The following is a 12,613-nucleotide window of genomic DNA, read 5'->3' as shown; positions in this document are numbered from 1 at the left end:
CTAAGTTTCCTTGCTTCTCCTTTCCTTCCTCCCTCCCTCCCCACCCTCCCTCTCTTCTTCTCTCCCTCTTTCCTTCTCACTCTTTGTTTTCTTTTCCTTTTTTTCCTTCTCAAGTTTCTCTCTTTAGCTTTCAGGTATTTGCAGGAAGAAAATCTGTTTGAGGCAGTAAATTTTGGGCTATGTGTTTTGCTTTTTAAATATCTAGGACACTTTTTACTCAAACATTTGGGATAAGGAAAGGTTAAGACACATTTTGCCCCCCTAATCTCCTTTTTCTCGTTTTCCTAAACATAGGTTATATGTTAAAGGACATTTAATCCACACCTTGCTAGTGCATTTATTCTTAAGTTATCAAAACTGGATTTCTGAGTCACCTTGCTTAATGATGTCTTTCCAATACCCTTTTTCTTGATAATTGGCGAGTTGAGCCTTGTGGCTGGGGCCACAAATCTATGCTGTGTTTGGAACTCTGGCTCCTAAGAATTGGTTGGCACTGTTTTCTTTCTTTATTCATTTTAGAAGGGTACTTTATATTCCTTATCTTGGAATCACTGTAAATACCCCAATGGGGTATCTATCCTTAGAAGCATTTCTTTCCCCGAAGAGATTTGGTATAGAAAGTTGAATATGTTAAAAAACAAACAAACAAACAAACAAAAAAAACAACTCACATAAGCTGTACTTACTTTCCTCCGCCTTTAGCTTTTTCCACGTTAAAGAGAAGCTAATCTGAAAAGGAAATTGAGATTTTTGCAAAGATCTGAATGAGACTGCAAACTTTATCAATGGTTTTCCCCAATATTCTCATAGCAATTGGCTTGAATTATGTCTTCATTACTCAATAAAGGACAAAAAAGGATATTAATTCATATCTTAGCAAGCATGTATGAAGTATACATCTGGAGAGAACTTGTTAAATTTAGGGTTAGGCTAATGATTAGTTTATTTGCATTTTTCGGTGACTTGTTAGGAGTTTTTTTTTTTCTTTTTTTTTTTTCTTTTTCCGCGGTATGCGGGCCTCCCACCGCTGCGGCCCCCGCCCCCACCGCGGAGCACAGGCCCCGAACGCCCAGGCTCAGCGGCCATGGCTCACGGGCCCAGCCGCTCCGCGGCACGCGGGACTTCCCCGGACCGAGGCACGAACCCGCGTCCCCGGCACTGGCAGGCGGACTCCCAACCACTGCGCCACCAGGAAATCCCTTGTTAGGAGTTTTGAATGGTTTTCTGTTGAACCAATTTTGGTTGCACACTTAACCTCTTCCTTACACCATGGCTCTGGTGTTCTCAGTTATAGCTGCTCGTCTCAGAGCTGGGCTTTCATGTAGTTGGGTCTGTTGGGCCAAGAAAGAGGAGAGAGAATCTCTGCTACCACGAAATCTCTGACTTTGTTACATTTAAAGATTTTATTTGTTTTTATGGAAGTGAGCAACATGTATTACCATATTTGCCTTTTCTGGTCCACTGACTTTTGATCACGTTTCATGGATTCTTTTAGCACATGAAGTTTTGTTTGCACTGATAAAGTTGAAATCTCGAACATACAAATGGAGAGAGGGCTGAGGTACCCTATAAGCAGGCTGTGTGATGAGGTCTGCCTATTATTACATGGCTGCTATACAGTATATGACAGTGGATGACAAGCAGGGTGACAGTCTGAGCGGAGAGTAAGTGAGACAGTAATTCAGAAACACTAGTTTGATAAGGCAAAAAGAAACAAACAAACCCCAAACACAAATATTCCTTACTGGTTCCAGCATGGAATTTCTTTATTAATACTCTCTTGATTTAAGTGATATCAGATATAATTCCTCAGGGCCTATTTTAAAGAATAGAGAAGAATCTTTTGTATTTAGTTCATGGACAGAAGACTGTGATATAAGAGTTCTTGACGTTTAATTTTTTTCTTTCGTTGTTTGAATATCTGCTTCCTCAATTTCCCTTTGTCCCACTGACAATGTAATTTGTAGTGAAAGCGATTGGGAGCATGGTCTCTGCAGTTAAGAGTTCAAATCCTGCCTCAGCTACAAGCTAACCGATTTTACACGAGCTACCTGACCTTTCCTTGCCTCAGTTCTGTTCTCTGTAAAATGGTGAAGACAGTATTACCCACCATGTAGAGTCATTGTGAGATTCAAGTACATGAAAAGCAGAGTTCTTGGCACAGGGTGAATTAACACTTACTAAACGTTTGCTGCTGCTATTATTACTGTTGCTGTTGAGCACACACCTTTTACATAGACAGGTTAAGGCAAACTGGGATGGCCTGTGCTCACATGATTCTAACCTGGCTGGATGTTAATTACTAAAAGTAGTAAAACGAATTAAGGCTCTGAGACGTCCAAAGGCAAACCTAAGGTGAAGCACTTGGTTAGTATGGGGTAGTACCTGTGTAAGCATGATTATTTTACAGTTAAGAAAAATGGAAATATGCAGGGAAAATCTGATACTGAGGGAAGAACAGTAGATTATAAGTTGGAAAATTAAAAAAAAAAAACAAAAAACCAACCAAACATAAACGTATGACCTTGGGCTTATCACATGTCCTTGAATCTCATCAGCCAAATGAGAATGGGAGTGATGAGACCCACTCTGTGTATTTCCCAGGGTTACTAAGGGATCTGATTAGAAGAAGCTCGGGCACAGGAAAGCACTCTGGAAAAATGAATGTGCTGTTCAGGCAGGAGGTGATGCATGTTGAATGACAGAGCAGGCTCTTGCCCATCAATCCTGCACTTCCGCTGCTGCTGTTACCGCTCCAGTACGGGATGCTGGAGGATGGCCTGACGGCAAATTCCAGGGCACGCACGTGGTTTGCTGATTGCGCTGGTGCCTGCTGTGCAAAAGAAACCAGGGTGCATTTTTATGTGTCAATTCCAGACAGACAGATAGTTTTGCTTTGGAAATAAAGAGGCTTTCCTGGGTGGAATGGGACAAATGCTTAGACCCCAAATCCTTCTAAACAGCATCCAAATGGTCAAAGCTTGTGCCCTTTGAGGTCTGAGTGATACCTAGCAATTTTGTGACAGTCTATTCCTTAGGCAGAGTCGCAGAGTTCAGCAGCCACCCCCTACGGTCCTGGCAAAGGCAGTTTCCAAAAAATGCCAGAATAGAGAGGAGTTAATATACAGTGCGGAAGAGGAAAGGCCTAGGGAGTCCAGATCCAGGCCAGGAGACCACTTTCAACAACGAGAGAGAGAAGGGGTGTGGGGGGGGTTGGGGGGGTTGGGGGGAGGGGGAGAGAGAGAGAGAGAGCGCGCACACACTTGCAAGGCACAGAACTAGGAGGACCAGAAATCTCACCTATACCACCAATCCAGATGCAGAAATAAGAGGAGGGGGCCTGGTTGGGGCCCTAATCCATCACTCAGCTTGGCGCAGGCAGGGAAGTCACGAGCCTGGCACCAGCCGCTGTGCTCCGGGGCCGCCTCCTCCCCTTGGGTGGCAGAAGGGCTGCAGGCTGAACCGTGACGTCCTGGGCCTGTGCTCCTCAACAGATGGCACTGTAAATCTGAAATATTCCACAGGAGAAAGACAAATGGGAATCGGCCAAGAAGGCTCGAAGCCTGGCATACGGAGTGAAATAAATAGAGGCCCGGCATCCTTATGGGGCCGTTCCTTCCTCCTGCTCTTAAATATCACACTTCTGAAGTCATCTCCCACTGGAACTCCCAGCAGCTGAATAGGTTCATAAACACAGTTCTCTCTGGGCAGAGGGAAACTGAGAACTAAGGCGGTTACCCTGATGCTTCCAGCCCACACTTAGGTCTGGGGACTGAACTTTTGAATGATTTCATCTGAGACCCCACTCTGGCCGATGACTCTCTGCCCTTACCCCCTGCCCCATCATTGAGATAAAAACAATCCCTTCCCTAATCTTCTCGAATATTTGCTGACTGTGTGCTATATCCCTAGTCATTTATGCCTCCTTTATTGAGCACCTCCTTGTTTTCATACACTGCGCTTGTGACTGAGGCCACAGACACAAATGATAGTAACTTGCCTTCAAGTTCTAGTTCACTGTCATGGACAGGTATTAAACAGGCTTATGAAACCAAATAAAATGGTTAAAGGGCTCATTCTGCCCTTTAGCAGAGAGAGAAGCTCTTAATGTACTGATAAGATTTGGAGTCCAGTTATTATCCTATCAGTGTTTTAATGAGCCCATTTATGACAACTTTCAACGGAAGTGTTTCAGAATCTCTGGTTTGAGACTGATGTATATAGTTTAAAAATATTCCGAATGTTTTTATAGTATGCTTACAGAAAATAAAGTGCATCTCTTACTGGTTATGTTGCAGCTCTGCCTGCCTTCTTGAACGCCAACTGCTTTGTTGCCTCTGGATCTTCAGGCACCCTGTTCCAGTTTCAGTGAGTGCTCTGCCCCTGTACCCTGTATGGTGGCCTCATTGCAGGCTCTCATGCATCAGCATAAATAGCATTTCTCCAGGGAGGCAGGATGTTGTAGTGGCTGAGTGAACTCGGCAGCAGTCCTGCCAGGATCGAAATTTGAATCTGCTACTTGCTAGCTATGTGATCTTAGGCAGACTACTTACCTGTTAATCAGTTTGCCCATTTAAAAAATGTGGGTTGTTATGATAGCTACCCCATAAGATGGTTAGGAGATTTAAATTAGAAAATATGCGAAATATTTACAGTAGCACTCAATAAGCATTAATTTTTATTGTTCCCTCACTATCATATCTAAGTAGACTCCCTCCTGACACTTCGTTACTCTCTTCTCTTTTTTGGTATGGCACACATAGCTACAGCAATCATGTAAGGCAATTCTTTGTTTATTTGCCTGTTAATTATCTGTCTTCTCCAGTACGCTCCACAAGGCTCTTGTATTAAACAAAGTATCCCCAGCACCTAGTATAGTACTTGGATATAGTAGATGCTCCATGAGTATTTGTGTTTTTTTAAAAATTTTTAATTTACTTTTGGCTGTGTTGGGTCTTCATTGCTACACATGGGCTTTCTCTAGTTGTGGCGAGCGGGGGCTACTCTTTGTTGTGGTGCGCGGGCTTCTCGTTGGGTGCCTTCTCTTGTTGCGGAGCACAGGCTCTAGGCGCAAGGGCTTCAGTAGTTGCAGTGTGTGTGCTCTAGGGCGCGTGGGCTTAGTTGCTCCGTGGCATGTGGGATCTTCCCGGACCATCGAACCCGGGTCCCCTGCATTTGCAGGTGGATTCTTAACCACTGCGCCATCAGGGAAGTCCCATAAATATTTGTGGAACAAGAGAATGAATGAACAAATAAACGCAAGCTCAACCAAAACATCCTTGGATGATGGGCATACATGGAAGATAAAGTGAGAAAGTTTTGTAGTGGATGTGAATTTTTTTTTAAGTTGTGGATGGATCTTTGAAATATGCTGCTTGGAAATCATTCTGTCGTGGTTTCCTAACAATGGAGAGTTCTGATTGCCAGACAGAATTTCACAAATTTTCCCATGTCATAATGGGCTACTGGAGATTTTCTACTGGGACAATTATGAAAGATAACATGTCCCCAAAGGGAAAATGATATCTGGATCTTTTTTGGATACAGGTAGGAAGGTTTCATTGAATCTTCCTAATGAAAATCAATCACCTAAAAATGAAATTAAGTTGATGCATCTAACTATTCAATCCAACTTGCTTATTAGCAAAAGCACCCAATCCACGACCGGGATCCCTGTTGCTAAGTTGCCTCAAAAAACAAATTGATTAATGGATTTTCTTTTTCCTAATGGCCTTTCAAGTAAGCAGGTCAAGTAACTACGATTTCATTAGGGCCCCTCTAGTCAGTGATAGCTGTGCAATTTGGTTCCAAACACCCAATTTATAGATTGGCCTAAGCCCCACAGAATTGATTGTGTTGGCAGGATTTTAGAAGTCTGTGCACTGTCATTAACTATCCTTAAGGAATTTGGGGTCAGGAAGGGGAGTAGGAAGCTCTGCTGAGAAGCAAACACTTGCCCATTTCAGTGAAATGAAGCACTCCCTCTTTCACCCTAAAATCAAAATCACAATATATATTAAAATTGTTTATTAATGTCACTATTTTTTATATGAACTTCTTAAGTGGAGAATTGGGAACCAGCAAGATATAGTCATACATTGATGAGAGATTTGGAAATAACAAAGGAGATGATAGTGAAACCTAGAGGCTGAAATTTGATATGGAAAAGTATTTTTGGTAAACGGTCAAGTCTTCAACTGACCTCTTCATTTTGGTACCAGTAAGACTGTAAGGGGTTATAATATTAGGATGGTAAAACTAAAGATAAACATATATTTATCTATATACATATATGTATCTCTATATCTGTGTCTGTTATCTAAGTTTATATCCATGTCTGTGTATATCTATATCATCTATCTATATATAATGGTGGCTCATATTGTGAACCAATATAGTAGGTATATATAAAATACACTTATTTTATATAGTAGCAGGGAACTGAAACTGGGAAGATAGCTCAAAGACCAGTGATGGAAAATTAGGACCAAGGAAGTAACTGTAGGTGAAGAAACCCGAGTTGCCACAACCAAAGGTACTCAATGTAGGTAATACCTGGAGGATCCAGAGGAACTTAATTATATAAGATAACCCAATATCTGAAACAGTTTCAGAAATTATAGTTTTCCTCTGAATTTCCAGGTTTGGTTGAAAATCAATAAATAATGACCAAGGTAGCTTTCTTTAAAGGATAGACAATGTCAAGTGCATTTTTTTTTCATTTAATTTTTATTAAAACGTTTTTTAAAACATCTTTATTGGAGTATATTTGCTTAACAATGGTGTTAGTTTCTGCTTTATAACAAAGTGAGTCAGCTATACATAAACATATATCCCTATATCCCCTCCCTCTTGCGTCTCCCTCCCACCCTCCCTATCCCACTGCTCTGGGTGGTCACGAAGTACCCAGCTGATCTCCCTGTGCTATGCAGCTGCTTCCCACTAGCTATCTGTTTTACATTTGGTAGTGTATGTATGTCCATGCCACTCTCACTTCATCCCAGCTTACCCTTTCTCCTCCCTGTGTCCTGAAGTCCATTCTCTATGTCTGCGTCTTTATACCTGTCCTGCCCCTAGGTTCATCAGAACCATTTTTTTTCTTAGAATCCATATATATGTGTTAGCATATGGTATTTGTTTTCCTCTTTCTGACTTAGTATAACAGACTCTAGGTCCATCCACCTCACTACAAATAACTCAATTTTGTTTCTTTTTATGGCTGAGTAATATTCCATTGTATATATGTGCCACACCTTCTTTAACCATTCATCTGTCGATGGATACTTAGGTTGATTCCATGTCCTGACTATTGTAAATAGGGCTGCAATGAACATTGTGGTACATGACTCTTTTTTTTTTTTTTTTTTTTTTTTTTGCGGTATGCGGGCCTCTCACTGTTGTGGCCTCTTCCGTTGCAGAGCACAGGCTCCAGACACGCAGTCTCAGCGGCCATGGCTCATGGGCCTAGCTGCTCCGTGGCATGTGGGATCTTCCCGGACCGGGACATGAACCCGTGTCCCCTGCATCGGCAGGCGGACTCTCAACCAATGTGCCACCAGGGAAGCCCACATGACGCTTTTTGAATTACGGTTTTCTCAAGGTATATGCCCAGTAGTGGGATTGCTGGGTTGTATGGTAATTCTATATTTAGTTTTTTTAAGGAACCTCCATACTGTTCTCCATAGTGGCTGTATCAATTTACATTCCCACCAACAGTGCAAAAGGGTTCCCTTTTCTCCACACCCTCTCCAGCATTTATTATTTGTAGATTTTTTGATGGCCATTCTGACTGGTGTGAGGTGATACCTCATTGTAGTTTTGATTTACATTTCTCTAATGATTAGTGATGTTGAGCATCCTTTCATGAGTTTGTTGACAATCTGTATATCTTCTTTGGAGAAATGTCTGTTTAGGTCTTCTGCCCATTTTTGGATTGGGTTGTTTGGTTTTCTAATATTGAGCTGCATGAGCTGTTTATAAATTTTGGAGATTAATCCTTTGTCCATTGATTCTTTGGCAAATATTTTCTCCCATTCTGAGGGCTGTCTTTTAGTCTTGTTTCTGGTTTCCTTTGCTGTGCAAAAGCTTTGAAGTTTCATTAGGTCCCATTTGTTTATTTTTGTTTTTATTTCCGTTACTCTAGGAGGTGGATCAAAAAAGATCTTGCTGTGATTTATGTCAAAGAGTGTTCTTCCTATGTTTTCCTCTAAGAGTTTTATAGTGTCCGGTCTTACATTTAGGCCTGTAATCTATTTTGAGTTTATTTTTGTGTATGGTATTAGGGAGTGTTCTAATTTCATTCTTTTACATGTAGCTGTCCAGTTTTCCTAGGACCATTTATTGATGAGACTGTCTTTTCTCCATTGTATATCCTTGCCTCCTTTGTCATAGATTAGTTGACCATAGGGGTGTGGGTTTATCTCTGGGCTTTCTATCTTGTTCCATTGATCTATGTTTCTGTTTTCATGCCAGTACCATATTGTCTTGATTACTGTAGCTTTGTAGTATAGTCTAAAGTCAGGGAGTCTGATTCCTCCAGCTCCATTTTTTTCCCTCAAGACTGCTTTGGCTATTTGGGGGTCTTTTTGTCTCCATACAAATTTTAAGATATTTGTTCTAGTTCTGTAAAAAATGCCATTGGTAATTTGATAGGGATTGCATTGAATCTGTAGATTGCTTTGGGTAGTATAGTCATTTTCACAATATTGATTCTTCCAATCCAAGAATGTGGTATATCTCTCCGTCTGTTGGTATCACCTTTAATTTCTTTCATCAGTGTCTTATAGTGTTCTACATACAGGTCCTTCGTCTTAGGTAGGTTTATTCCTAGGTATTTTATTCTTTTTCTTGCAGTGGTAAATGGGAGTGTTTTCTTAATTTCTGTTTCAGATTTTTCATCATTAGTGTATAGGAATGCAAGTGATTTCTGTGCATTAATTTTGTATCCTGCTACTTTACCAAATTCATTGACTAGCTCTAGTAGATTTCTGGTAGCATCTTTGGGATTGTCTATTTTTGTATCATGTCATCTGCAAACAGTGACAGCTTTACTTCTTCTTTTCCAATTTGGATTCCTTTTATTTCTTTTTCTTTTCTGATTGCTGTGGCTAAAACTTCCAAAACTATGTTGAATAAGCGTGGTGAGAGTGGGCAACCTTGTCTTATTCCTGATCTTAGTGAAAATGCTTTCAGTTTTTCACCATTGAGAATGATGTTGGCTGTGGGTTTGTCATATATGGCCTTTATTATGTTGAGGAAAGTTCCCTCTATGCCTACTTTCTGGAGGGTTTTTACCATAAATTGGTGTTGAATTTTGTCGAAAGCTTTCTCTGCATCTATTGAGATGATCATATGGTTTTTCTCCTTCAATTTGTTAATATGGTTTATCACATTGATTGTTTTGCATATATTGAAGAATCCTTGCATTCCTGGGATAAACCCCACTTGATCATGGTATATGATCCTTTTAATGTGCTGTTGGATTCTGTTTGCAACTATTTTGTTGAGGGTTTTTGTATCTGTGTTCATCAGTGATATTGGCCTGTAGTTTTCTTTCTTTGTGACATTCTTGTCTGGTTTTGGTATCAAGGTGATGGTGGCCTCGTAGAATGAGTTTGGGAGTGTTCCTCCCTCTGCTATATTTTGGAAGAGTTTGAGAAGGATGGGTGTTAGCTCTTCTCTAAATGTTTGATAGAATTCGCCTGTGAAGCCATCTGGTCCTGGGCTTTTGTTTGTTGGAAGATTGTTAATCCCAGTTTAAATTTCAGTGCTTGTGATTGGTCTGTTCATATTTTCTGTTTCTTCCTGATTCAGTCTTGGCAGGTTGTGCATTTCTAAGAATTTGTCCATTTCTTCCAGGTTGTCCATTTTATTGGCATAGAGTTGCTTGTAGTAATCTCTCATGATCTTTTGTATTTCTGCAGTGTCAGTTGTTATTTCTCGTTTTTCACTTCTAATTCTATTGATTTGAGTCTTCTCCCTTTTTTTCTTGATGAGTCTGGCTAATGGTTTCTCAATTTTGTTTATCTTCTCAGAGAACCAGCTTTTAGTTTTATTTATCTTTGCTATCATTTCCTTCATTTCTTTTTCATTTATTTCTGATCTGATTTTTATGATTTCTTCCTTCTGCTAACTTTGGGTTTTTTTTGTTCTTCTTTCTCAAATTGCTTTAGGTGCAAGGTTAGGTTGTTTATTCGAGATGTTTCCTGTTTTTTGAGGTCGGATTGTATTGCTATAAACTTCCCTCTTAGAACTGCTTTTGCTGCATCCCATCCCATAGATTTTAGGTCGTTGTGTCTCCATTGTCATTTGTTTCTAGGTATTTTTTAATTTCCTCTTTGATTTCTTCAGTGATCACTTCGTTATTAAGTAGTGTATTGTTTAGCCTCCATGTGTTTGTATTTTTTACAGATCTTTTCCTGTAACTGATATCTAGTCTCATAGCGTTGTGGTCAGAAAAGATGCTTGAAACAATTTCAATTTTCTTAAATTTACCAAGGCTTGATTGGTGACCCAAGATATGATCTATCCTGGCAAATGTTCCATGAGCATTTGAGAAGAGAGTGTATTCTGTTGTTTTTGAATGGAATGTCTTATAAATATCAATTAAGTCCATCTTGTTTAATGTATCATTTAAAGCTTGTGTTTCCTTATTTATTTTCATTTTGGATGATCTGTCCATTGGTGAAAGTGGGGTGTTAAAGCCCCCTACTATGATTGTGTTACTGTCGATTTCCCCTTTTATGGCTGTTAGCATTTGTATTGAGGTGCTCCTATGTTGGGTGCATAAATATTTACAATTGTTATATCTTCTTCTGGGGTTGATCCCTTGATCATTATGTAGTGTCCTTCTTTGTCTCTTGTAGTAGTCTTTATTTTAAAGTCTATTGTCTGATTTGAGAATTGCTACTCCAGCTTTCTTTTGATTTCCGTTTGCGTGGAATATGTTTTTCCATCCCCTCACTTTCAACCTGTATGTGTCCCTAGGTCTGAAGTGGGTCTCTTGTAGACAGCACATATACAGGTCTTGTGTTTGTGTCCATTCAGCCAGTTCATACCTTTTGGTTGGAGCACTTAATCCATTTACATTTAAGGTAATTATCAGTATGTATGTTCCTATTACCATTTTCTTAATTGTATTGGGTTTGTTATTGTGGGTCTTTTCCTCCTCTTGTGTTTCCTGCCTAGAGCAGTTCCTTTAGCATTTATTGTAAAGCTGATTTGGTGGTGCTGAATTCTCTTAGCTTTTGCTTGTCTGTAAAGCTTTTAATTTCTCCGTTGAATCTGAATGAGACCATTGCTGGGTAGCAAAGTCTTGCTTGTAGGTTTTTCCCTTTCATCACTTTAAATATGTCCTACCAGTCCCTTCTGGCTTGCAGAGTTTCTGCTGAAAGATCAGCTGTTAACCTTATGGGGATTCCCTTGTATGTTATTTGTTGCTTTTCCCTTGCTGCTTTTAATATTTTTTCTTTGTATTTAATTTTTGTTAGTTTGATTAATATGTGTCTTGGCTTGTTTCTGCTTGGATTTATCCTGTATGGGACTCTCTGTGCTTCCTGGACTTGATTGACTATTTCCTTTCCCATATTAGGGAAAGTTTCACCTGTAGTCTTTTCAAATACTTTCTCAGTCCCTTTCTTTTTCTCTTCTTTTTAGACTCCTGTAATTCAAATGTTGGTGCCTTTAATGTTGTCCCAGATGTCTCTGAGACTGTTCTCAATTCTTTTCAGTCTTTTTTCTTCTGCCTTGCAGTAGTTATTTCCACTGTTTCATCTTCCAGGTCACTTATCTGTTCTTCTGCCTCAGTTATCCTTTCTTTGATTCCTTCTAGAGAATTTTTAATTTCATTTATTGTGTTGTTCATCATTGTTTGTTTGCTGTTTAGTTCTTCTAGGTCCTTGTTAAACGTTTCTTGTATTTTCTCTATTCTAGTTCCAAGATTTTGGATCATCTTTACTATCATTACTCTGAATTCTTTTTCAGGTAGACTGCCTATTTCCTCTTCATTTGTTAGGTCTGGTGGGTTTTTACCTTGCTCCTTCATCTGCTGTGTGTTCCTCTGTCTTGTCATTTTGCTTAACTTACTGTGTTTGGCGTCTCCTTTTTGCAGGCTGCAGGTTCGTAGTTCCCGTTTCTTTTGGTGTCTGCCCCCAGTGGCTAAGGTTGGTTCAGTGGGTTTTGTAGGCTTCCTGGTGGAGGGGACTAGTGCCTGTGTTCTGGTGGATGAGGCTGGGATATTGCCTTTCTGGTGGGCAGGACCGTGTCCGGTGGTGTGTTTTGGTGTGTCTGTGACCTTATGATTTTAGTCAGCCTCTCTGCTAATGGGTGGGTTTGTGTTCCTGTCTTGTTAGTTGTTTGGCATAGCGTGTAGCAGTGTAGCTTGCTGATTGTTGAGTGGAGCTGGGTTTTAGCATTGAGATGGAGATCTCTGGGAGAGCTTTCATCACTTGATATTTCGTGGATCTGGGAGGTCTCTGATGGACCAGTGTCCTGAACTCGGCTCTCCCACCTCAGAGGCACAAGCCTGACACCCAGCTGGAGCACCAGGACCCTGTTAGCCACACGGCTCAGAAGAAAAGGGAGAAATAAACAAATAAATAAACAAACAAACAAA

General features: G+C 40.3%; 1 long non-coding RNA gene across 1 annotated transcript in view; it reads left to right on the top strand.

Annotated features, from left to right (window-relative positions):
* Positions 1 to 12,613, top strand: part of LOC117197050 (uncharacterized) — a 465,520-nt gene that overhangs the window by 65,512 nt on the left and 387,395 nt on the right. The gene's annotated exons all lie outside the window — the stretch shown is intronic.

Source organism: Orcinus orca, chromosome 3 (assembly GCF_937001465.1).
Source record: "Orcinus orca chromosome 3, mOrcOrc1.1, whole genome shotgun sequence".
Classification (NCBI taxonomy): Eukaryota; Metazoa; Chordata; class Mammalia; order Artiodactyla; family Delphinidae; genus Orcinus; species Orcinus orca.
Note: the sequence above shows the minus strand (reverse complement) of the source record. Positions and strands in the feature narration are given on the sequence as shown.